Consider the following 27,885-nt stretch of genomic DNA (forward strand, 5'->3'; position numbering starts at 1 on the left):
GGGAACAGATTTTTCCCACTGTGTAAATGTTGCAGACATTGTATATATATCACAAAATTACATGTTGCTGTCTTTTGAATAGAAGCTGCTAACTTTGCTCCAAGTGATGATACGTTTTGAGCTTTGTCTCCAGTTCAGTGACTTTCAAAACACAATCACTCATAATCATTGTGGATGGCTTAAACAACACAGAGAGTGCTGAAAATCTTATTAGCGACTTACTGTTAAAATACCATGTAATGTCTCTGGGAAACATGAATGTGTTTTATATTTTTCCTATAAGAGAATAAGATGCTGATACAGCATTTATATTGACAGCCATCCTTAAGGGGAATATAAACAAAGTAGATGGTTTTAGGCATTTGCTGCTCTATCTCTTCTTCTGGAGCATTTTGTTATCGTTTTCCCAATAAGTTGTGATTTCCTGTTCTACCATTTCATATACTCCATGTTGGCAATTACAGTATATACAGGTAAGTGAAAGGCAGGTTTCTTTTTGCAGCTCCTATAAAGCCAGAAGGAAATAAATGTGGAAGATGTTGTGATTTCTCTCTCTCTCTCTCTATATATATATAGGATATAATCTTGATATTTTAATTTTTTTTTTCCAAGCCCCTTGCTTTGTAAGTAATGCCAAGTCAGCATGTAATGACAGCGCATTGTTGAAGTAAGGATTCTGGTTACTAGCCTGAGCTGATGATTACATGAGCCTAGAGACTGTATCCTGGAATGTAAAACACACGAGATCATCTTGTCTCATGACTTTGTCAGGAATAGTCTTAGATTTTGGACAATGGCTTTGAATTGTGTAATTAGAAGGGGTTTTTTTAAATGTGGCTAAGTATTTTTGCAAACCAAATTTTTGTAATTGAAAGTATTTGCTTCTGCTTGCAACCCTGCTGGTTTGAATGAGGATGAAAAATGTCAGTATTTATGTTCCATTCCTGTGTCTTGTTGTGAGGTCTAGGAATGGTATGTGTTCTGGATATGGTGACTTTGCTGGTGTCAGGAAAAAGAACTTTTAACAGTTGAGCTGATGTGGTTAAGCAGTGCTACAGTAGATACTGTGAGTTCTTTTAAAGTCTGAGCTCAGTATGTACTTTTTAAATTTACATTGACGTCAAGAGTAACAAAATAGGAGGCGTATTGAGAGCACAACTGAACCTAGAGATTGCTTGGGAGAAAAGATGGAAAAATTGCTTCTGAAAAAGGGCTGTCAGGATGATGCTGAACTTACAGCTCAGTGTATTAGTGGAGCTGAGTATCAGGAGTCTTCAATCATGTAGATGCAGGAGTGATTACAAATTCCCCATGAAAGAAACAGATCTCTGAAGTTCTTTTACTATTAAATGCCATTAAGTACTGTCGTCTTGTTGTTGCTCTACTACTGATTTCTGGTTTCTTCTGGTAGCACTTTCCTAGTTAAATGCTTTGCAATAAGTAAATAAACCATGTTGTCGTGACTGCTGCACTCTTGTTTCCTGGGATCTATGAATTGGAGACGCTGTCTGCTCACCTTCTGGTAATGAGCACGTAAGGGATGGGAAGCTCTCCAGAGTCTGTCTCTTTCTAGCACAATCCATTATTTCACCAGATTGCATCATAGCGACTGTTTTCTAGCTTGCCCTGCATATTTACTCCCCTCCTCAAAGGAGGGGAATTGGAAGCACTGTGCTCTATAAATATTGCACTAAAAGAAAAGGTTACCCTTCAGGGATTGTCATCTTTCTGAACAGTGTTGCATATGGACTTCTGCAAATAAAGGGACAATTTTACAAGTCCATCATTTACATAACTAAATTAAATAAGTGACTGTGTGGGTAACAAGTGGTATAGAATAGTGAGCGTTGGTTTCGGGTGTGGTGTTGCAGCCTATCAGTGTTTGAGACAAGAGAAAGTTTTGTGGTTTAAAAAGGAGGTTAACCAGGAAATCCTTGAAAGGTAACCAAGGCAGAGGCTAGTAGCTGTGTGTGACGTGAATCCATTTATTTTATCTGCTGTCAAAGTTAACTTTTTTTATATTTATGTGTGCCAACAGAGTATGTAAGTACAGCCGGTGTAAGATCCTGTAAGTGATACTGGATGTCAAAAAAGGCTTTTTATTTTGCAACGAAGACGCGTTGTTACCAGTGGCATTGGTGTACTGTGTCCCGTCCTGAAGCAGAGGAAGCCAAACGCGGGGGATGCGCCCGGGGCCGCACCGAGCGGTGTCTGCACCCGTGGAGCGCGGGCGGGCGGCGGGAGGTGCCACGCTGCGGCCGCGGGGGGGCGCTGCAGGCCCGGCAATGCCGTGCGCGCCGGCGGGAGGACCGGGGTTCGAACACCGCCTGCGCACATGCCGGGCAGCCAGAGAAAGTATTTAAACCTATTAACTCCTTGTCCGTAAGCTACTTTGTGATATTACCAGGGAAGCTTTCCACACTTCCTGCCTCAGGAAGGCTGTTTATCCCCTAATGATATTTTACCTCTCAGCTTCATGATTCATCTGCTCAAGCCACACTTTTATTTATTACTCTCCCTTCATCTTTCCTTTCTTTTTGATCATGTTAACATACTTTTTTTTTCTTTCTTTTTTTTCTTTTCTTCCCCTCCCCGCCCCTTACTTAAAAGGTAAGCATGAGGGAGCAGTACTAATTAGCATTTGGAATGCTGCTCAGGCTAGTGTGCTCAACACTTCCCAGGGAAGGCTGTGTGTGCAGCAGAGTTACCGTCACCAGTGAAAGACAGAGATCTCTGTAGAGGAACGAGTCTGTTTTAAATGGCATGAAACGCTTTCCTCTTTGCAAGGATTCAGCACTGCTGATCTGTGTTGCCACTTGTTTGAGCACTGAGCTACTTATGGGTAGATTCTAGGTGATCTTGAATGTTTGCTGTTAAATCGCAGTCTGATCGTAGTGAGAGAACCAGATTCAGTTACCCAAGTACAGCAACACCTTGCCATAGCTGTTGCTTCTTTATTTACTGTTTCAGAGTTCTGTTGGTGATCATTTAATACAGTGCACTGTTAATTGTTATAATTGCCTTGCTTTTCTGTCCTTTTCCATTAAATTACCCAAGGAAGGTGATGGCAATGAAATCTGATGGTGATTAAATCTTCTGTAATGTGATCAGTTATGAAACAGCAGCATCTGCTTCGTTGGACAACTCAGATCTTGATCTCTTGTATTTGATGAGTGGGTGACCCTGACCTTATTCCTGCTTCTCCATCCTGCTTCCAGTGGATTGAGGGGAGTGATCTGTTCCCTGTATTCAGCACTGGTGAGGCCACACCTGGAGTACTGTGTCCAGTTCTGGGTTCCCCAGTATGAGACAGACGTGGACATACTGGAAAGAGCCCAGCAAAGGGCCACAAAGACAATTAAGAGACCGGAGCATCTCTCCTATGAGGAAAGGCTGAGAGAACTGGCACTGTTCGGCCTGGAGAAGGATCAATGGGATCTAATCAAAGGGAACTTACCGATGTATACTAAAATCTGAAGGAAAGGTGTGAAGCAGATAGAGCCAGGTTGTTTTCAGATGATGCCCAGTGACAGGACAGGAGGCAGTGGACACAAACCGAAACACAGCTGAAGATAAGGAAACACTTATTCGCTGTGGGAGGGACCAAGCACTGGAATGGGTTGCCCAGAGAGGTTGTTTAGTCTCCCACCTTGGAAATACTAAAAAGCTATCTCGACATGGTCCTGTGTAGCCTGATTGAAGTGACCATGTTTGAGTAGGGAAGTTGGACCAGATGATCTCCAGAGGTCCTTCCCAACCTAAACCATTCTGTGATGCTCTACCTCATAGGTACTATCTGTGTGTTTAAAGTATCTTTCTGAAGTTCCTACACATAGTCCCCACCATTTACACTAATTCTTATGGGAAAAGTAGCTTTACTCCATCAAACTGCTAAATTTCAGCGTTTTGAGAATGCATCCTTGGTAGATACTGGGGTATGGCTGCAGTTTCTTTTGGCTCTATGTTGCTAACTGGTACTGAGTATACTAAAGGTTAGAGCAAGTTTGTATGGTCTGATTGAAAAGCTGTGTTGCTAGCTAATGGCAGTAGCCCCTCTTGGGAGTTTACAAACCAGTTCTTTCTTCGATGATCTCTGAATATTAAGCATTAAACTTTTATCAGCCAACCTACCATGACCAATTTGGCGATGAGCGTGAGTCTTGCGTCTGAACCGTCTGCTCTCTCTTCTGCAATTTTCAGACCTAGCAGAGATGTTTCTTCTTTGTTGCAGACAGATTGGACCTTGTGGAGTAAAGCTTTATTAAAAGCAATGGGTCTTAGCAGCTCTGCAGTATATAACAAATCTTGGGAAATTTACTTTCCAAATAACTGTGATGGTCCTAATTCAAATTGTTTTACACTTGCTGTGGGCAAAGAGCACACACAGATAGTTACTGTAAATCAGATGATTTGCACCAATTTAGAACATAGTATCTTGTGTGAGACTTATAATCTGTCTCTATGGAGGCATATAGCCTTTGCTGTTTTATGTCTTCTGCAAGATAAAAGTATATTGCATACTTTTGTGGGAAGCTTTAGGACTCCTTATCCACAGCCTGGGAATCTCTAATCCGAAGTTTGTGCGAGTTTGTGGATCGCTCATTTAGGGTTGTCTTTGGATACAAGTATTTTACCTGGATGTATTATCTGTACAAATCTTGACTCAAAAAAAAGTATGGTTGCATTTCAGTTGAGGTACTACCATTCATTTTAAATTTCCGAAATTAATCAGACTTTTAACTTCGTACTGTCGTAATGTTGGGGTATTTTCCTACAAGACCATGAAAATTTCTTCAAGCCAGCAGATGCTGGAAGAACACGACTGTTTTAGGCATCTCATCTGAGGTGCAAGACCTTGAGTTCAAGTCCATGATATAGGTGTCTAACTTCGAAAAGGTATATTCCTAGAAACAGATCCAGTTTTGATGAATGTGTGGCACTTTTCCAATTAGTTTGCTTGAAGTATTCTTTACAGAGAACATTCTCCATCAGAGACAGAGTTTTATTGTTGGGTCAAATGTTTGCTGCAGTAAGTGCCATACCAAGATTTAAATGCCGCAAACTCAAGTTGCACTGTGTTTTGCACCTCTTGGTGCAAGTGACTTTTAGTATGTTTGCCTCCAGACTGCCTATATCCAAATAACCACAAAGAAATTGCCTTGGAAAATGATGCAGTTAGTAGCAACTCTGTTTCCTTTTAGGGTTAAGTTCTGTAATGAAAACTGTTGCTGTTTCTTGTATAAAGTAATTTTCTGTGGCACTTAGAGTCATACTATATACATGCGTGTGTAGTCTACAAGACTAATATCTTCCATAAATTCTGGATTGACAGTGCAAAACTCTATCTGCTAAGCCCTCTTCTGGTTTCACAAGTCAAATTGCTCTTTGGTGTGCTACCTCCTGAGGTCTAACAGTCTAATCCTTCTACAGAGGAGCTCTTTAAATGATCTGGTTTTTTTTGTCTAATGGCCAATTGGCAATGTTCTCAGCCTGGATTCACCTCTGCATTTCTGTGATCTTATAACTAAAGCAAAAGACTGGGAACTGGGACAGCTATAATCCATTCCTAGCTCTACTGTTGCCTTATACTGTGGTGCTAGTCAAGTAGTTTGGCCTTCCTTCAACCATAGTGTTCTTTGTGTATGAAACAGAAAAGATTGTTCTTATTTATAAATGAGGATGGCGAAAAAGCAAATTGTAAGTTTTTAAGCTTTTAGAGGTAGAAGATACTTGAAAATGGAAACAGAAAATATGATCATAATGTATAAATAATACAAAACTTTGCCTGGTATGTAACTTGTCAGGCTTTTTTTTTTTTTGCTTTTTTGAGTCCTCAAAGAGGTGATTGGACTTGTCAGATAACTTGAAATAGAAAGGCAGGTTTCTTAAAAAGCAGAGAAAGAAATTAGCAGTGAGGCTGTCTGTTCTTTGGAGCTGGGACTTTATGTACCTGGCATGTCCTCTCATCTGTAAAAACATTTCCTGAGCTGCTTCTGTAAATGGCCTGAGGCTGAAGAGCAACATTTCAGTATCATCTGTCTCTTTTTAAGGCACAGATTCTGTGCAGCCGTACTCTTCTGTTGACCAAAACAGTTCTTGTTTCTGCAAAAAGAAATGACCTGGAGTGTCAGCTCGGTCTTGCGCACAAATCCTACCTTAGTATTTCTAGTAGTGCTGTAAAACACTTTCACATCTATTCAAGTTCTAATACTGTGTTTCTGTTTATTATCATCATTGTTTTAGTAAAACCTCAGGTTCTTCTTTTGTTTAAATTCTCCAGTATCTATATTGGCTTCTTCATCCTTTCTTTAATTTTGTTCTCTGGGGTAAATCAGCAATCTCAAATGGAAATAATAACCAACCAGTGTCTGCGTGTACCCCTTTTTGTCCTCTTCCACTCCCCCCAGCTCATCTGTATTACTGCTGCCATATGCCCTCTACTGACAATGAGCATCTTCCATTCAGCAGCTATGTTACATGGTCTCCTAGAAACAGCATGAAAGCTATTTAAATTGGTTTTATTCCACTTCTCCCTCTGCCCTGTTCTTTCCTCTTCACTATTATCATATGATATAATGAGATGTTACTCTGACAGCTCAGCGTCCCTTTTCTCTAGCCTACTCCATACCCTGCAAATCATTCTGTCACTAAGTGTTGTGTGTGTTCGCAGCATATGCTGTTAATGGCAGCATAAATAGCCTCCAAGTGCCTGGCGGATTCCAGAAGAAACGTTCTCGTAACTTAAGTGTGGGAACACTCTTATCGGTGGATCTTGTTAATACAATAACGTTGTGCAGTGAGTCGATAACCATCTGGTTTTCCCTGAGGGTGTTTGCACGTAAAATGGGGCAACAATAGTTTTGCCGTTTGCCTTGGCACAGTAACTGTAAGTAATGTGCATTGTCCAAATGTAAAGACATTTCAGGGTGAAGGGCCAGTGGGAAGCCTCTGTCAGAAGATACATCTTTACCAATTACTAGTGAATGTGTTTTATTCTAGCAATAGGGTTTCGAACTGCAGGAGTGACAGGAATCTGTCTCATGAATGAAAGCAATGTATCTTATTACCTGGCTGAAATGGCAGACATTTGTCACTGTTTGTGTGCTGATTAGAGACACGTGAAATTAAGAATGCAGGAGTATATTCTTTTACAATGTATTTTTCATTTTGAAGAGCAAAGATATTAACATAGAGATGCAGGCAATTGTTTTTCAATAAATCTTTTGGACTGGTAGTTATCAGTCCCTATTCTAAAGGTGAAAAAGAAAGCGGTTCTTACTTATTCCTAATGGACTAAAAAAAGAGGCAAGCAAATCTCACTTACTTATAGCTCCAGTCTGAAGTACTAAATAAGAATGAGCAATGCAGTAAATCCAGGTCAGGAGTGAAATTGAATCGGTAAATCAGTATGTTAACAATGATGATGTCTTGAACTGCTAAACTATCACAGTATTATAGCAGGCAATTAAATCATAAGATTGGTACATGAGGCTGTTAATTCTGCCTCAGAACTGAGAGAAATGCCCAGTTAACATTTCATAAACATCTGTAGTCTCACCCTGGCTGCCTGTCTTGATTTCAGCTGTTTGTGAGGAATTTGAGCCACGATGTTGATTACCAGTGTGATTGTGCCAACCTGGCCTCTCCTGGACCGATCACTTTGGATCACAAAACCAATCTTATTCTGAAGAACAGGTTTCTTTTCAAAGCTCTGTATGAACTTCAGGATGAGCTGTAAAAGTGAGGGGTCTTGTGTCAATTTTCTTGCCCTCTGGGATATTAATAGTATTCTAGAAAAAGAAAATTTTCACGTACTTTGAAATTGGGTAGGACTCTAGTGTAGTTTTTATGGAGAACAGTCTTGTATGTGTATGTGGAGTTTTCTGTCTCATTTTGTTTTCTGATCACAGTTAAGACCAATGCATGTTCCTTATTAATGTGGAGGATTCTCAAGCCACCGTAATACACTTCTTTGGCATATTATGGGGGATCTGTCCTCTTTCTGTCTGGCTGACACTTGCCTGGTCACAAAGAATTCAGCAAAGACTAAACTTTGTGTTTACTCCTGTCTTCTTTGTTATGCCCTCTCTGTACCATTAACATGCTACTTTTTTTAGTTTTTGCCAAATGTATTATAATCAGTAGGATATACCTGCTGCAAAAATTCCAGATGGCTTTATATTTTTGAGTCTTGTGTTATGAAAAATCAGTGTCTTTTTCAGATCATATCCAAAAGGAAATAACATAAATGTTCTTCATTTAAAATACTATATCCAGTTTGCAAGTAATGCTAAAAATTTGGCCATGATATATTTGTGAATTTTGAGAGGATCTTAGGATCTGGGATTGTTAAAAGAATGTATTGGAATCTTCTTACAGTAGGAAGAACAGATTTATAGTCTTGAATTATAAAAAAACTTTATTTTCTATCACCTGAGACCTGATCTTTGGGAGAAGGGAGAGGTGTTGAAGAGGTTGGCAGAAGATGAAAAGTTTACAGTGTAGCTGTGTGAACCATTCACCAAAACACCCGTTTATGTTTTAAGACTCAAAGAAACTAGTGATTGATTTCTACTGTTTTTACCTTTCTGGAATGTAAATTTTGTTGTAAAGGTGTAGCAAAAATAATAATCATAAAGGTTATGCCCTATGCAGAAGTTTGAAGTCCAAGATTGTTTGTTTCCTTCACCCTCTTCTCTGCAGACTTCTCCAGAGATTTGTGGGTGGTGGAGTGTTTTGGATTTTATTTATTTGTTTATTTTCTCCTAGAAAGTTACTATATCTATTGAATACAAAATTGGAATAATTCTAGCTAATTATGTGAAGTCATGGTCTTTGGTCAAGCCAGCCGTTTGTATATATTCAATACTGGAAAGTGTGATTGTATAAAGTGCCCAGAACCTCTCACTCATCCCTCCAAAAGCCAAAGAACAAAACTGGCAAGATTTAATACAATGTTATTACAATATGTTAAAGTTAGGGCTCGCTTTGGGAAATGCAAATTGAAGCTGCTAGTTTCGTTTAGTGTTTTTACAGCTTGAGAATGTTATTGTTGCCATTATTGCAGTGTTTTGTTCCTAGCATCTTGAGGGCTGTTGTTTTTGCTCTAAATATTTGACTTCTTTAGTCAGGGAACTGATTAAGTGCTTCCAGTCTATGGATCTTGTACCTCTGTGTTGAAAAAGGAAAAAAACCCCACATTTGCCAAGCCTGAATATTGCCTAAAAATCTCCTTTATGCTGTGTAAAGAAATCTGTTTCCTGTGGAATCTGCAGACACTTAAGGTTGTGATCAGTGGAACCCAGCTGTAATTACAATATGGTTTGGTCATTGGTTTAAGCTTAACATGTGTCCACGCAGCTACTGAAAGTGACGTTCCCACGTGGCAGCGCTGGCTGCACATTGCCAGTTTTGCTTGACTGTGTGTGGTTCCTCACACAAAAGCAGCACAGCACTCAAAGAGAGAGCACCTCTTTCTGGAGAAAGTGGGGACTTCACCGGCGTGAGTAACATTCACATCATTCCCATGGACCTCAGACTGAAGATGGGTTCTGCAGCTGAGTGGAGTCTGTAGCACGTGAGCTTGTGTGGAACCTGAGGGACAGGTTTCGGGTCCGGTATGTGCTGTGGGGCTCTCCCAGCTTCCTCCTGACTGCAGCGAGGAAGAGAGGTGTATCATTAAAAACCTCTTTAGTGATAGCATATAGGAGATCCATATTTCTAGCAACTTCAGTGTAGCACAGTAATTAAGATCATGAGGAAAGCACAGGGATCTTGGCTTTCAAACTGGCTCCTCCTGGCTCCGATCCAAGTATCATTAATATGACATGAGACGTTTTGTTGGTATTTGATTAACTGGGAGGCTTGTTCTTGTTTTGTGTGACACATTGTAAGTTAACCACCCGGCATGCTGACATGTGCGATTAAAAACAAACACTTAAAACTAAATTGAGAAGCCAACTGCCAAGTGCAGCGCAGGGAGGAGCCAGAGCCGGAGCAGCCTGCCTGGTGAGACTCAGCTGGGACAGGCCTTAACGGCTTCAGTGCAGGTCTGGCATCACCAGCTTTTGAGGTCAGTACTGTATTCATGACTATTTATTTTTAAACATGTTCTTCAGCTGTCTTGTGCAGTTAAAATGCTCCTGGCAAAATGTGGGAGTGGCAAATGGCAAATTACAGTTGCGTTGTTCGAGCAGACTGCTGTGCGGTGATTGCTGCGGTTCTTCAGTGGTTATCGGCACCTCTCAGCAGCACAGTGTTCCCACCACCTGGAATGCAGACACTCTCCAGCCGTGGGGATTTTCCTTTCTCCCACTTCCCAGGAGCGGAGAGGGTGCAGAGAGCCGAGCAGAGGGCTGCTCGGGGCTGGCCAAGGCATCCATCAGCGGGACCAGCTCTGGCCTCAGCCTCTGATGACAGATGTAATGAGATTAATAGAGTGGTGGGGTTTGATATCACAAGCTTACATTTGCTGGTTCCATGAGTTTAAATTCCAGGACATAGAGTGTATCTGGACTTTCTTATTTTATAATTAATAATTTTCTTGTTGGGGACCTTGGTGTGCAAACCATTCCACGTTTCCTGGTCAGTTGCAGGGTGTATTTCAAAGAAGTATTACCTAGGCGTGGAACTAGGGTTATGGGTACTAAATATTTAAAGAATTGAATACAATACAACAGCACAATAGCTGTTGTTGAAGTCTTGGTAACCTTTGCTTTCTTTTCAGACCCAAAGTGTGCCTCACAGGGTAACAAGAAACCTTCTGCTGATTCAGTGGGCGCTTTCAGTTCCACTTAAAAGCAAATGTACCCTCTGACCTGTTTCCAGACAGATGGGCAGTGCTTGTAAAAACACAGAAATCCTCTTGTCTGGAACATCTAATATGCATCATGTGGCGTAGCCTGGGGCTGGGTGGCCTTGGAGGGTCCAGTCGGCTCCCCCTGGAAGGGAGGACCATGGGGAGAGGTGCAGGAAGGTGAGCACCCCTCAGTCCCTCATGGGGGTGAGTGGTGGTTGCTCCTGTGGCTGTGGCGGGGCCGTTCTCATTTTTGTGAGCCCTGCAGCTGCATGCTTTTCTTCCTGTTTGCCTGCTGATTTATTCCTAAAGCAGAGTAGCTCCATGATTGATTATTGACTTTGTGAGAATCTGTTAGAATGTGTTTTGGGGAAGGGGTAAGCAGGCCTTGTATAAAGCTATCTTGTTATTCTTGAACAACAGTATCTGCTTTTTTTTCATTTGAGGCAGGTGCAAGGGAAAAAAAATCTTTACGTGTACCTGCTAATTTCCAAGTTGAGATTTTAGTCCTTTGTTTGGAATGATTTTTTTTGTTTTTTTCCAGAGGAGCAAATTTTATGCTTGCAGATCATGGACTGTGACTAGAGTAGAGGGAAAGCAGCAGCAGCACATGAACTGCTGGGAGAAGACACGCACACATGTTTTCCTACTGCTGTCACGAATTACAGCCAGAAGTCTGTAAAGACGCTTAAAGTACAGAACAAATAAGAGTGTTTCCAAATAACTGGAGTCTCCATGACATATCAGCGCTTCTTGTAAATGATCTATGAATTTATGGTAGCTTCTGGCTAAAAAGTGTTTTTGAAGTAAAAGAATGGAGTGCTTTTTCACCTGAGTTCTCTTTTTCCTGTAGCACAAAAAAATTCAGGACTTCAGATGGAGATAAGGAGGGTCCTGCGAGGACAGCTTGGAAAAAAATATTTTGATAGCCTCTCAGAACAACCTGGCTAGAGTCCATTAGCAGTTATAGGTTTGATTTGAGATCATGAGAAAGCTTTTAGTTCAGAGAAGCCAACCATCCTCTGCCCTCAGGTTGTCCTGAACAAGCTCTTGTTCTCAGATGGTCGCTTGGGCTAAATTACATCTCTCTGCCACACTGGAAAAGAGATCTGTGAGTAATGAGTTGACAGGAGAACAACCTTCAACCCTACTTGGAGTACCTAGGATATATGTGGGACATTGCCACTGATAAATAGGGGAAGGATAGTCTTTGAATTGTGCAACAACTTTAAAGTGCAGATTTAGCTCTTTTTTCTAAAAATTGTGGTCAGATTTTTCCTTTCGGACATCCAGCCCTTCGGACGTAGGAATCAATCTCTTGTTGGACAACTGTGAGTTTCACACTCTTTAAATGGTGGTTTTGAGGGGTGAGCCTCACCCTGTGTATTTTTCCATTTCTAGTGCTAAGTTTGGAATGGACACTATTTGAGCTTAAAGCTGTCTTCATTGTAACATGGGAAGGTACCCTACTTCAATAGACAAAACAAAGCGATGTTTAAAAGTAAAGCAGTAAATACGTGCAAAGCTGCGTGACTTCAGGGGAAGAAGGGAGGAAATATGGAAAGGGAAGAAAGAGGTAGGTAGACTGACTCTAGTCGAGATTTTGACAAGAATGTAGTAACCTTAAATGAGGTTTGTCCCCAGCAGACACTGAAGACATCCTGACCTTTTTTAACTCTGATTTATTAATCATGGGAATGGATTCTGTACCTCATCCGTTCTGTGACTGATGGGCAGGAGTAATTTCTCTCTCAATACAGATGAGTACGCTGTGGTAGACTCCATTTGCCACAGTGACAGGAGCAGAGTGCCATCAGCCACAGAGTTAGCTGAAGAAATATTTTCCTTTTCAGTCTTGCACTCTAACATGTGCGTGAAGTATGTGTAACAGTAGGATGGGGGGAAGGTTACTCAATTGTATGAAACTTGAGTCATGAATTTCCTCTGCTGTCTGAAATCTTCTCAAATCACATTGAAAAGAAGTAACCGTGGCTTTGCTTGAAATAATTCAAAGAGGGTAAAAAGAAAAAGGCAGTGAAGACCATTTTTGCCCTTCGCCCCCAATGCCACTCTTGTCCTTTTTCACACAACACAATTTTATGGATTTTTGCTTGCAAATACATTCCTTCTACCTGTAGCTTCTTCAACTGTCATCATCCTTGTATGCTGAATTTGTTTTGTATGAGTGTTCTGTCACATGCATGTCCTTGAAAGTAGTAATGTCTAATCCTTTAGAAGAGGCAGTTATATTCAGTTTTTGTTTCAAAAGATTGCAGACAGATCAGTTTTCACAACTACTTTTTCCACACAGATGACTTTGGGGTGAGAGTGGGAAATACAAGAAGGGAAGAATGAGGGAGTTGAACTGATGCTAAAAAATATCACATTGTCAGCTTATGGTACTTCAAAATATGCAAACACAATGAAATCTTGTATCAGTGAACATCAGAGATTTTAAAACAAACACACAAACCAGTCACAGAAGCCTAGAATTCTGATGGTGGGATAAGAGGAGGATAGTTATCTGTAGTAAAAAATTGTAATGAGAAGTTTTATAAACCCTGGGTTTTTCCAAGCACAAATGAGTTACTTACTGGCTCTGGTCACTGAACAGTCACCGTATTAACAGACTATTCCATAGTCATCCATTGTGACTTGTGCTGTCTGTTGGAGCATATGTGCAGGTTTCATGTCAGGACAGATGGTGATAGTGCTTCTATTCCACATTTTTTTGCTGCTAACCAAAAATGTATTTAGGAAATAACCAAAGTATGTGTCAGTTGTCATAGTGATGGCAGAGCGTCTGTAAGTAAAGGAGGAGAGAGGGGTGAGAAAGACAAATGTGAGGATACTGGCCTCAGTAGAGCACCATAACTTTCCATTCTAACCGTGTAAGCTTACATGCTGAACTGCAGTTCCAGCACACGAATGCCATGAAAACTGCCACAAACCCTTTCTGCCAGTGCAGTCTTGCTGTTCGAGCATTTCTTTCTGCTGGTAGGTGAAGCATATGTAAAGGTGGGTAGCCACCATTAGATGCCATAGGGCTCTTTAGAGCATCCTCCTGAAATTCAATATGATCAGTTCCCAGTGAACTGAAAGAGCCTCTAAAACATGGTTTCTTCTGCTGGATTAGCAAACTTCTGGGCTTTTCAGAGAACTAATAGCTCAGCTGAGGCAGACTCTGCATCTTGGTGTTGTTTTCCCCATCTTTATTCAGTAAAAGCTTGAAGCCCGCTACTATTAATGTCTCTTTCTAGATCTTGGTCTACTGGAGATGTTAGTTGATATTAGATATTGATACACTGCAGACCAAAGCAAGCATGAAACGCTGTAGTCTGTGATGCCTATTTGCTTTATGAGATTCAGGACCCCAGCTGGGATGTCATCCAAACAGATACGTTGGGCAAAAAGCTTCAGGAGCTGAGGGGTTTTAGGAGGCTTGTGTAGCTGGGCAGCAAGATATTGCTTCAGTGATGCATTTGGAGTTCTGTTGCTGGCTCATTTGGGATTTGCTTGATATCAGCTTCATTTGACAGTCTAAAACAGGCAGGTGTAAACCTGTTACACAGAGCCCGTGGTATCTGCCAAAGTTTGCCTGCTTTTTCTGGAAGGTTGACAAAATACAAGCATGTTGATGGTGCTTTAAGAAGCTGAAATGAAGAAATAATATGTTGATTTTATTTTTTTTTTCTCCTTTCTTCTTTTCCAAGGTGGCAAATGGTGACTTCACAGGACTCTGGCCTGGTTGGTTGCAGAGATGATCTCCTTGATCATAACTTAATATAAGTCAGTGTGGGCAAACTGAGCAAGTCCTCAGCTTGAAACAAAATCTGTATATTGCTTTTCTCATGCCTAGGGATTTTTTTCTAATGACACGTATTTTAAATGTAACTATAATAGTAATGTCTTTGAAAAAGACCCATCTCATTGCTGTATTTATCTCACTAATTCAAAGCTGGTTTTATGTTAATTTTGCAGGACCTCCAAAGTATCAAACGCATCTTCTGAGACTGGCTGCTTCCTATCAATGTCTGTTATCTGTGCTGTTATTAAAAATAGAAAACTTTGACATACTAGGAAGTGAATGTAGGAATGACATCAAATATACTGGACTTCGTATCAGAAGTAATGGAGGTCTTATGTGATTTTTTAAAAAAAAAATTTAAAATTTATATTTAATAATGAGAGCTTCCCTTTATTTGTACAAATATACCATTACAGAATATGAAAATTCTGTCACTGAATTTTGCACTTGCCTATTCCGTGATAAACAATGTTTGGTACTTGACAGCTGCATAATAAAAGCTTTGGTATTTGCAGGAGGAGAATGAGGATGGTTGGCAGGGTATGATGGTTTAATTTCTTCATACCACTTGCTGCTACTGGAATTCTGACATTTTTTTCCCCCCTTTATGATTCTTTCCTTCTTTCACTTTCAAAAGGTAGTGTATCGCTGCCTCTTAGCTTTCATGACTGTTTGCTGCTGACCTTTAACAAGCCCTGTAAATGTTACACTAGGTTGTAGGGTTTGTACACTTTTTAACAAATAAGGAAACTGTAGAGCTGGTGAATGTTCAGTATCAGTGAAGCTTTTTTTAATTGTGCAAAACCCAAAAAGAATGGCTCTAAAGGGACAAAAGGGACAGCCGTTACAGAAGTGCCCTTTCCCGAAGGATTGTTGCCTTAATTATAGAGTTTCTGTATAATACCAGTTCTACTTCACATCTCCCTTTTTCCCTATAAAGTGATGTCTGATATGCCTCATGCACACAGAAGAACACTGATGGCATTCTGAACCGCTTCCACCAGCTTTAGTCTCCTGACCAGAACTGTTGATCTGGTTTGCACTGATTGCCCTCTCCCATCCCTTTGTCTTCTTCTTACTTCTGCCTATATGGAACTCGTGATAAAGCTGAAATGTACTGAGAGACACTAAAGTAGCTTGCTCTCTCGCTTTTTTTTTAATGTTTAATACATTTGGGTATTTAATTCCAAACCTGACATTAAATTTAATAAGTTCAATAATTCTTTAAAAAAATGTCCTTAATTAAACAGTGTCATGCTGCTATTCAAACACAGCTTTCCAGTCTCTCTGAAATGCAGCAATTTAGCTTGTGCACTAAAACTGTAATGACCTGTATGACAGTGTCCAACATGCTGTGATGTTCCCAAAGCTTAAAATTAACTTCAGTTTGGAGGGCGAAAATCTATTTGTAATCAAATGAGTGATTCTGATATTAACAAGATGCCAAGTGTTGTAGTATTTCCAACTGATGGTGGATAATAAGTGCTTCGTTAATGGAATGCTGACACCTCTTCCACGCTTTCCTTCTCAGAGGGCTTAAATAAGCCTTTGATATCGCCTTGGGAATTTTAATCCTTACTAACCACAGCATTTTTTCTTTGGTTTGCCGCTTTCTGCTAACCCTATAGTATTTGGCATGGCTACATCAGAGATCATGGCATCTAGATGCCTGAAAGTAATAACCCGGTGTCGTTTCTCATTAAAGGAGAAAAGAAAATCCTGTTTCTACCAAAGGAAACCCTAAGCACTGTCACGACGCTGCCTAAGTGATCATGGGGGATCCAGCTCCCAAAGACAACTAAAAAGATATTTTTTTTCTTCTCTTGAAGTGAATATGCTTAATCCTGCTGTCTTCTGTAGTCTAGATATTTTGTGGGTCACTTCTGTCACATTGGCTAAAAAATTAGCCTTGTAAGAACTGCTTGTCCACATAGTATTAGACTCCAATCTACCTACCGCATTTAAGGAAATGCAAAATATATTTTATTGTGTCATGCCTATATGTTTTATAGGACTGCTGAAGAGCAACCTCAGTGAAATATAAAGGCTTCTTTCTTGCAGCTGATCAGTCAGAATTTTTAACTGGGATATAGTGGGCTGGGTCACAGCTGCAGTTTTTGGGGTGTGTGTGTTTGTGTCGCTGGGCAGACAGCTTAATTCTTAGTTCTGCCTCTCATTCTTCCAGTACCAAGCTACCTCTCCGTGTCTGAATGACCACCTCCTTAGGGTGCTGGGCTTGACATTCTCAAACTGGCATACATTAAAAAAAGAGTCATCTAGCTTAATTTTTAACTTGTCAAAGAAATAATTTGGGTTTTTTGTTCTTTTAAATGTCTCATTGATTCCCATAAAACTGTCAGGATTAAAAGAGGAGCATGTTTGGGTAGATTATGATCTAAAAGATCATATTTCTAACATGGGCAGCCTGCCAAGTCTTGGAGATAGCAATGTCATAATTTATCATTTAAAAACCAACCAACCCCCCCTATAACTTACTCTATTATTTAGTAGCCCATATACAGTGCAAATATGTAATAAATTTTGTATCTTACCTTGTATTATAAAAATTTATAGTAGGCAAAGTAGTCTAAGAATGCATTAATCAGTAATGAACTCAAAAGGATAGATCTAGGTAAGGAAACATGGACCTTTCTTCTAATACATCTGGGCATGCTGTCTGCAGCAGGTCTTCTATTCACGAACTTCTGTTGCACTTGTAACCTGATGGGACCATTTTCATACAATCCTTTTATTTTAACATAAATCATGAGGGAGGGGAATTAGCTGGAAAAGTTTTCCTGGGCATATGCTCTCTAGTGCTGTGCCCATCCAGCCTTTCTGATCCTCTTCAACAACTCTTGGTATGTCCTCTTGGTTTTGGAAGATGATGCGGATTCTTATTCTTCGGTGGCAATAAGCAGGTTTAATCTCAAACTGGTCTCATTTCTACTATGGAAGATGTGAAAATGTCCTGAGTGGATTTTACAACTGATATTGGAAAGAGGAATTTCTGCTCGAGCAATGTTGTGTGTTTTGTTTTTTTTTTCTGGTGGAACGTGAGAGATGTGAATTCTATGATCAAGCTTGTACATATAACTAGAAAGGCAGTGAATTGGAAGCGAGATGCAGGACTGTGGTATCTGGCCTGAATTTGATCCCTTGGATTTGATCCATGTTTTACTGTTCTGTGCATGGTCTTTCAGTGTCTGCAACTTTTCATTTAGCAAATGTAACTGTGTGCACATTAGAGGAAAAAAAAAAACACCACCAAAACCCCACAAACCAAACAATTGTGTTGCCACTGACATTATATTTTAATTGGAGTATTGTATAGCTTGAAGGGTGGGCCACAAGGGAGGAGCCAATTACTCTGTGTATCTGTCTAAAAGGCTTTTCATTATAGAATGCTGATTAAGATTGTATAGCTTCATATTGTTTCATATTATTGATTTCTACCAACCCCAAGTCGATGGTTTCATTAATTGACAATTACCTTTTTTCCTCATGTTTCAGAAAATTGACATAAGCAACCCGAGGTGTTAAGTTCAATTTGAACTAGGTATCAACGTGCCTGTTTAATCTTTAACAAGACCCATTAGGGTTCCCTGTTTTAATTTTACACAGGTCATAAAGGCATCTCTACAGGGAAGCTATGACCCTCTCAGTATAAGGAGAGCAAAGATAGTCTTTACAGAAATAATAGGGAATATCTGTGGGTAGGGCTCTTTGCCCATCTGTGCTGACAGGAGGAAATCGATATTTTACCTGTCACAGATGCTATAGTAAAGTTTGGGGCCATTGACATACACCAGCTTACTTGAGTTGTACCTTTAATTTGCTTCACTGTATGTGTCTTGCTGGAGACTTTGGATACATGAAGTGAAATTTTTGTGAGAATGTTTGAAACTTAAAGCACAGACCTCATTCTTTTGTAGGGAGGAACGTCACGTATAAAATGTGAAGTTGGGGTTTTTGTTTTGTTAGATATAGATTGCTTTTGTTCAGGACTCTAAGTTCCCAAAAAAGCTTGCTCATGTATCTTATGTAAAACACTCAGCCTTTGATCAGTGGCGTGTAACATCTGTCCTAGCAGCATCCTCTAGCTCTGTTCATTGCCACTAGCTGGTCCTCCGAGTTCCATGTCCCACTAGACATGACAAGACTGTTTCTTCAGTCACTGTGGAAGTGACGATACAGAGCTGGAGGACATCAGCATGCTGATGGTGCCACAGCCCCATCTCTTCATGAACTTTCCCAACAGTCCTCAACCGCAATGAGCAATTAGGTCCTTTTGTATCTTCAGAAGAGTTGCTTCAGGGTGAAGAAGCAATTGAAACAACTACCCTTTGTGTTTAATCAGAGAAGCAAAAATGGAGCTACTTGAGAGCGGCTCTACCTAGGCCAGCTCAGCTGTGTCAGTGGGACTTTATGATAATCAGTGGCATCAAAGTTTTTCTCATTGTGCATACTTCGTGTTCAAGCAAAGAACAAAAATTAACGATGCTACAATGCTTGATTTTAGTTCGTGTTTCTTGGTCTCATGCAGTGGCTTAATGCTATGAAGTTAATCATATGCAAGGGTTATAAATTTGCAGATACTCAAAATAATTGTTTTCCACAGTCTGCATCCTCTCGTGCACTTCTGTGTCCCCCCGTACTCCACTTGCATGCTCTTGAGAAAAGCATAATGAATTGCATTTGTCTTGGAAAGGTTTGTCCTCTGGCTGGCGTCTGACACTGCTGCTCCCCTGACTGACGCACGCTGGGAAGAGTAAGTGGGTCCCACAACTGCTCATTGGTGGGAGGTGGAAGGACACTTGCATGTCAATAGAAACGAAACCTCGTTTGGAGCAGGCAGTGCTGTGTGCCTGCCATTGCTTTGAAACCTCCTGCTTGTTACTGGACAAATTCACAAGGCAAAGAGTAACCTATGCTTACATTTGCAAGGCCAAAGGTCAGGTAGTTGATTCCAAGTGTAGAAAGAGATGAAAAATTTCCTGTTATTATTTTCAAAGAATTACCAGGAACTTCACTCAGTTTCTTAAAAATTATCAGCTAGAGACAGTCTCCCAGGGTCTACCTCAACCGTTACTACTGTGTATTGTTTCACAGAACTTGTATTTCTGTCTTCTCATCATAGTTCTGTTCCACTGCATAACCTCAGTGACTCAAAATTAGAAGATGATCTTGAGAGAGTTTCTTAGGAAGCTTGTGTTAATTTAGATTAGTCTTCAGACTGCCTTGAGTACTTTACAAGTAGAGACTGTAATCCCTCTTTCCCAAAGGTTATTAATTCATCGATTATTAATTGTATCAATGTTATCCTTAAGAACTTGTGACTAGAACACAAGGACTCCAAGTTTTAGAGCCGTTCTTCTTTATGTTCTTCATACTTTCTTTCTGTTTTTTTCCTTGTGTGGATTTTATTGAAAGATCATTATAATTTTACTTTGAAATAATATTTTGTTTTGCTACTGCTAAGTATATCACTGTAAATATCTACTGTTTTATTTTATTCAGTCGATCTCTCCAAGAACAAAGGAAATTTATAGTTCAATTACAGGCACTTCGATCTTTAATGAGTTGTGATAGGGGAGATGGTAGCAATCTTCAGTAAGCCAGAATTTGTTACCGCAGTTTTCCAAAGAAACAGTTACAATGTCTATTATGCTGATGAGTTTAAATATTAATTTTAGCTTCTCTTCAGGTTAAATAGTTGATCCATTTGAAGCTGATTTCAAAACTTCTGCTGGCTATAAAAGCGTCAGAATTTCCCATGTTTCTTCTTTCCCGTCTTACTAAAACATACTTTCCCTTAAGCTATTGCATCAGGCAAAAGTGTGTTTTTGAAAGGGATTGTTGAACATGCGTTACATACATGCAGCAATGTACCCATGCTGGTTTCCCACAGCCTTACTTTTATTTCTTGTCTTGATCTGTTTTAGGTTTGAATCTCTCCTATGTTTTATTTTGGAATGCGATAATATTGAGGAAAAGGTGGTTGTTTTGGTTTTTTTTCTTTGGGAGTTTTAGTGGTTTTCTTTTCAGAGGAGATGGATCTGCTTTTAACACCCCCCTTTGCTTTATTTGATTCTACTTTCATAGTTGGTTTGGAAGGGCAAAAGGTACAATAAACTTCAAGCTTTTTGAGGTTCTCACTGAAAGGATTTGAAGCTGGATAGGTTTGCTTTTTTTTTTTTTTCCTTTAAGCCATTGACACAGGCTGAATTGATGTGAAGCCTCAGGCCTTCCACTGCTGAATTTGTCTAGAGCATGAAGAATCTCATTATTACGGAGTGCACTTGAAGCTTGAAGTATCGAGAGCATGATGACTATGTTGATGGTTAACTTCTGCACCCTATGAGTCAGTGTCATCCGTGCATTTAACGTCGAGGTTTGTGCCTGCCTTCAGGTTCCTGTGCTTGAGTGATGGCAGATGATAATGACTCATGCTTCATTTACTGGTGTCCTATCACTTTTTCTCTGGCTTCGTGGACTGTTTGTTGAATCTCAAAGAGCAATTACTGGGAAAGAATGAATTCTGTGTGTGTGAATAACAGTCAGAGAATTCAGAGGGATTCTGAACGTTGTTTTATGAAGGAAGACAGTATGTTTTTCTTTCTTCAGTTTACCCAAAATACTGTTTTGTGTGATGTCTTTTGCTTTTATCAGAGTAGTTTAAGATCCTGTGTTACAAGTTTAGCCACAGAAATTTGTAAGGTAAGGTGGCTGTGCTCATTTGTCCACTTCTTGGTTGAAAAGTAAAGGAGATGTGGTTGCTTTAGTTTAAAAATTAAAATAAACAGAAGCTGTTATGTTAAGATACATTGCATCAAAAGTGCTCCCACGATTTCCATCTATATCAGGAAAAAACAGTAATGTAGTAGTAATAACTAAACAGTACTAGTAAAGATCTGGAGAGGCTTTAAGCTCATTTTTTGCTTAAACAACGCTTTAATAAGCTAAATTTAATTTCGAATTATTATTTAAATTCCAGACTTGCAAAAACTACTAGACAAAAGACTTCTGTCAGACGTTTGGCATGTCTTTCTTCTTGTCTCTTCCCTGTTGTCCCTGCTGGCAGGAACAGTGCAGAAAGATATGGTCGGTGGCATAACCATGTGAATATAAAGCAGCCAAACCAGTGCCTGTTCTAAAGCTGCTTTTCATTGTAACATCTCATGGTCTGAAAGTCACTGAAAAGTTGACCCCCTTGATGTATTTCTCAAAGGGATGTAAGGTAAGAAGCATCCACAACAGTCGAAGATGGAAGATTGCAAAATGGAACTTCTAGGTTAAATTTGGAAATATGAAAATATTTTCTGGCATGACACATCCATGAGAGGTCTGGGATTTTTGTTTTATTCCCATCAGATGTGCAGTGTTTTGCAAATTATGTTGTGAGCATGAACAACTTAAATTGTTTTCCCAATTGTGGGACTGAGAACTGTAAACAGAATTTACCTGAATGTGGAAGTAAAAAGGCATATTAGGAAATAGGGGGAGTAGCAGATTTTTGAGGAAGGCTGGAGATGTTCCTGTTGCCTGCAGGTCACTTTCTTCCTCCAGCTGAGAAAGAAACTGAGGCCAAAGCAGCTGAGGAGGTCTAATGCATGCTCAGTAAGGCAGCCTCGCATATGGTCTCAAACGCTTGCAGAATGATGGCTGTGGTTCTTTAAAAATAAGGAGGCTGATATAAATACTAGTTCTCAAGCAGTTCTTTTACCTGCAGAGACATTGGAAAGGAAAGCTGGGAAACACTCCCTGCCACAGCAACCAGGAACTCATGGTGTCACTTAGAGAAAAAGGATGAAGCTGTATGAGGTGCTTGGATCTCATTCTGACCGTGAAACTGTTGATATTCCTCAACTGAAGAGCTGAAATCTCTGTTTGGGTGTTGTGCCATATGCTATGTACACTTGCAGTACTCCTAGGGGAATGCCGTGTGTTTATCACTGGTACAGAAAATCCTGAATAAGTACATAGGAGCGTTAACCGACCTCTCCTGCTCGAGGCAGTTTGCCATGGCAGACTGGTGCTTCTAAGGTGGTGCAATATTTGAGGCGTCGGTACCCCCCATACTACTGATAACTTGGCGGTGGCTCCTGTACCTTGTTGCATTTTAGGGGACAGTTGTTTGAAATATGTCCTTGTTAAAAATACAGTTTTGGATCGGAACTTAATTACAGCCTAGCAGGTGACGATACCAACTGGTAGTGGAAGACAGTAGCATACACTTAGATGTGGAGGATGCTGGAGCATACACTCATGGTATTTCTTCACAACCAGAGAAATAGGTAGTTAAGGCATAAGCTGAGTATGCAGTCTTTGCTCTGCAACAAAATCATTGTTTGGTTTTCAGTATTGAGGCTACTTGTCTGCACTGAGGAGCTGGACCTGTGCTCACCACCTAGGGCAGTGTCCTGGCTGAACACACACAGATGTACTGGGCTCTTTTTGAGGCAGTATTTCTAATTATGTATGTTGCTTTTGGAACAAAGATAGACTTTTTTTCTCCAACTTCATTATTTTATCCTTTTAGTCATCAATCTTTCAATTGATTTGAAAAATTAAAAGCAATTAGAAAGTTTTAGTAAAAGACTGAACATCAGATAAACTTGCTGCCGATTAACAAAATCTTTGGAAGACATTGCTTCCTATAGGGAGTCAGAGGGAATGTTAAAGAGAGCAGGATTGGAGTTTTTTCCTGACTTACCATTATGTTGTGTAATGAAGCAGAAGCTTACACAGCCATGAACTAATTTGTTATGGCTTCTCATGAGGTCTGCGATCCAGCTGGAGAGAGGTAAAGAGATGACAGTACTTTGTTAGGAAAGGGAAGGAAGAAGCTTTCTTTAATAACTTATTTGAAATTTTCGATTTCGTAATGCCATCTTTGTTCAAAAGCCATTTGGCTTAAATCAGTTGTGTGTGATTCATAAATTGCTAGTGCTTGCGTCTTTTTTTTTTTTTTCCTCTTTTTGTGAACATCATGAGTGCGAAAGAGAAGGTGACTAAATACCAACAAGTGATGCTGTTCGCACACTATCAATCTGTTACCAGCTTTAACACTGGGATGCCGTTTTAGATCTGTTTAAATGAGAAATATGTTTATCACAAGGGTGCTGAGCTGTGCTTCCTTTTTGATTCCTTAATTTTTAATGTGTAGTGATTCTGCTGAAAGCATTTCTCTTCCCATTTTTCTTAAGGCACTGCAATGTTCATTAATAAGAGCATCACTGTTGTACGGTGCAATGTGTTGCTGCTGCATTAAATAATATATATTTGAAAACTGCATTTAAAATGATGTTGTGAAGGTATGTTTCCCGTGAGCAAAACAGAGGAACTGCTACTTTGTCCTTAATTCACCTTGTTACATTACAGATCACAAGAAATACAAGAACAGAAGCATTTGGAGAAAGTTGTCTTCTGCTTGTGTGTTTTTAATCACATGTGACCTGTTGTTTTTAACATAGGTTGTAGAGAATTTCCTAGTGGTTTTTTATTAACAAGTAGTAATTTATTTTGCAATGAAAAATCTGATGAAACATGCTTAGAGAAAAATTTTATCCTGTAGCTCAGAAATCTCTTACAGTTTTTTTCTGGGAACATGAGTAAAGGTTTCATCTTTGAAACAAACAGCCTGGCTGTGGAAGACAGGTCTTTTAAGGTCTTTACACAAGTTTGTTGCACCGGGTACTTGAAGTTAAGTTTTCTGCTTGATGGCTCACCATTCTGGTAGATGAGGTCTGTCTATGAATCCCTTTAACAAATGCAATATTTAGGTTTTTACACATGAAAAGGGTATCTTAATTCTATTGTTTGTCTTCCTCTAAAAGAAAGAAGCCCTTCTCCAGGATTATGGAGTCCTTGACTGAGATTTCAACACCAAAACAAGCATATGTGCTAGTGCGAATCACAGTTGCCACCAGCTTTGTTTGCAAGCGGTCCCAGCGTGCAGCTCTGTCTCTTACAATCTGGCTTTTCTGGCATGGGGCTCATCTGCTTTCCCTTGATATGGAACAGGGATTTTTTCTGAAGCCCTTCATCACTCAACACCTTTCCCTCCCCTGCATGAAGAGTAACAAACCCAAGAGCACAGAGCCAAAGTCTGTCATTTCTCTTTAGATTCCCAAGGACTTTCTGGAGGAAAAAAATATCCAATCTCTGTGTTGCAGCAAAGGGGGTGATATCTGCTTGTCACTGCCAACCATTCTAGCTTTTTGCTAGCTCTTTTAAAATACTGGTGGTACTTAGAAACAGCACTGGAATGCTCCCAACTTTAAGTGTTTTTTACATACATGGAAAATGCCACGAAGTTCCTCCGGCTGTTTTAGACAACCGGTGTCCTCTTGCTGGAAATAAATATGCAGAACATCTGTACTGCCATTTTGATATTGAGTTGTCAGAATGAGCTTGGACAAATTTGCATTAGGGGATATTTAAACAGTGGAGCTCTCAACAGCACATGCTTGTGAAAAACAATACAATGTTTGCGTGATTTGAATTTGCAGATGTTCCTTGCCCCTTGCTTTTGTATGGAGAAAGACGGCGAAGAACTCTTCTGTTTATCCACATTTATCATGTTTATTTACCTGCCTGGCTCCAGCAACTGTGTCTGCTGAAGTTCAAGACAACTTGTTATTAACTGGTCATCAGGCTCCTAATTTATCCTGTGCAGACCACTTAACTCACTGTGTGCCAAAATCTACAAAGATCAGTAGAAAGGAAAAAAGAAAGCAGAAACCCCCAAGTGAATAAAATGCCAAAGATAAATGAAACACTGAACTCAGCAAAGGTAGTGAGTGTTGCCTTGCAGCTGAATTCTGGTTCTGTCTGGCAGATGTTTAATGCTTGGAGTATACTAACCAGTGGTTCCAAAAAACTCCGGAATTTTGGGTTATGACCAAAAAAGATGCATTTATGTGTTTTCAAGTAGAAAGACAGTGTCCAAACTGCTGAAGCTGGGCACTGACAGGAAGACTCTGAATTGATAATTATCAGAAACATGTGACTAACTGATGAGATCTCTCACTGTGGTGGGTATCCCTTCTGGAATTTTATGAATTTGGTTATTCTGAAAGATGGCATTGGTGCGTAGCAGGAAAGAAATGTAATTTGTGAATAAATCTTTTCTACAGAGGACTGCCTTTCTGCTTTACTGGTCCTGGATGAGTGTGTAGAACTTGCACAAGAACACTCTGTATGCACTTCAAACTACAAATATGTATATTAAAAAAAAATGCACATGCAAAGTGGTGGGAATAAAACCGTTGTTAGACTGAAGAAACTGTGATCTCATAAGCAAACAAATCATACTGAATGTACACAAAAATAAAGGGTAATGACCATTGCACAGGCAAAAGGAAGCAACCTGTTTCATTGCGTGAAACTGTAATATACATGACTCGCAAACAGGAGAAGGAAAAACCTTTTCCTTCTCTCACAGAATAGCAATCTGACAATGATTCTTTTGTATGATTAACTCTGCCAGGTTCCAAATGTGAATCCACGTGGTTCAAAGTTGGTAGATATTGCCCCCACTTGTGTTGTTGTCTAAATGAAATTTCTTCCCTGAAAGATTGCTTGGTAGCTCCTCTGATCTCTCCATATAACAAGAGGATTCATCTCACAATGTCTTATTTGGTGTTAACATACTGTTTTGATTTCAGAGTAGTAAAACAATACGCTATTGCAACAGGTCAAGCATTGCTAGACCATTAATGTTTACCTTGCTCACATGAGAAGGCACCTCTTCTTAATTTGAAAGTAAAACTTCACCATGACTCAGATGTGTTGGAGGATGACTGAGGCAGGGAACATTTTAATGGTGTTCTTCAGAAAATCATCTTGAGTTACTTTGTTCAGTGTGTATAAAATACAGTTTAAATATATAACTTTGAATTCCTTCCCATCAGCCTTCCCAATGGTGCTAATAGAGCAACTCCCTTGAAAATCTAAATAGGCAGCTGCTAAACTGCCTATTTTATGCAATGTGCTTAGACCATAAGTAAAGGAATTTAGGAACAACAGCTTAAGGTTAACCAGCTACAGCCATCTGTTTTGCTGTAAGAGACTATCCCTGTAGTAAATGACAGCGGGAAGTGCATCCTTTGCACAGCTGTTTCAGCCCAGTCCACTTTGCTGTCTTCAACCACTGAAAAAGGTGGGTTTGAGCTGGATTGTGAAGCAAGGTACAGACGCACGCTGGCTTGGCTCTGTAATGGAGATTGTGACCTCTGAAAGTGAAAATGTTCCCTTATCTATTTTGCTGGAGGTACCACATTGCTTTCATAAGTCACCTCATTTGTAGTGTGGCTTTGGTTCATGGAGTGCAAGGGTCAGTTTTAGTAGCCTAAAAACAGAAAGGTGTTGGCACTCCAATATGTTCTCAAAGTAATGCTCTTGAAGATGCATAGCTGAAGGAACATGGTATATCAAAACCCTTGTTTTTCTTTGCTATTTTGTTAATACATTTGAAACCTAGATTGAAATCTGCTTTCAGATGATATTGTTCTTTCTCTAGTGTTGCCTTATTTACATAGATAAGCAGGCTTATTGACTGCTTGGCCCCAGTAAGCTGACACGTGTGTCTATGTAGTGACTACATCAGTGGACACAGGAAGAGCTACGGATGTCATCTCTCTGGGCTTCTATAAGGCCTTTGGCACAGTTTCCCCCAATATCCTTCTCTCTAAATGGGAAAGATACGGATTTGGTGGGTGCACTGTTTGGTAGATGAAGAAGTGATTGGATGGTCTCATTCAGAGATTGGATGGACTTACTCAGAGTGATCAACAGCTCAATGTCTGGATAGAGATCAGTGATGAGTAGTGTCCCTCAGGAGCCTGTACTAGGATCAGTACTGTTTAATATCTTCATCAGTGACATAGACAGTGTGATTGACTGCACCCACAGCAAGTTTTCAGACAACACCAAGCTGAGTGGTGTGGTTGATAAGCCTGAGGGAGTGGATACCATCCAAAGGGGCCTGGACAGTCTCAAGAACTGGGCCCATGTGAATCTCATGAGGTTCAACAAGGCCAAGTGCAAGGTCCTGCACCTGGGTTGGGTCAACCCCTGGAATCATTATAAGCTGGGGGATGAAAAATTGGATATGATGAAAAACTGGACATGAGCCGGCAATATGTGCTTGCAGCCCAGAAGGCCAGTTGCATCTTGGGCTGCATCAAAAGGAATGTGGCCAGCAGGTTGAGGGAGGTGATTCTGCCCCTCTGCTCTGCTCTGGTGAGACCCCACCTGGAGTTCTGTGTCCAGCTCT

The 27,885-nt window shown here is 40.1% G+C and overlaps 1 protein-coding gene across 10 annotated transcripts in view; it reads left to right on the plus strand.

Annotated features, from left to right (window-relative positions):
- The window catches only part of LOC135989578 (transmembrane protein 263-like), a 210,903-nt gene that overhangs the window by 14,896 nt on the left and 168,122 nt on the right, over positions 1–27,885 (plus strand). The window lies entirely within an intron of this gene.

Source organism: Caloenas nicobarica, chromosome 5, assembly GCF_036013445.1.
Source record: "Caloenas nicobarica isolate bCalNic1 chromosome 5, bCalNic1.hap1, whole genome shotgun sequence".
NCBI classification, from domain to species: domain Eukaryota; kingdom Metazoa; phylum Chordata; class Aves; order Columbiformes; family Columbidae; genus Caloenas; species Caloenas nicobarica.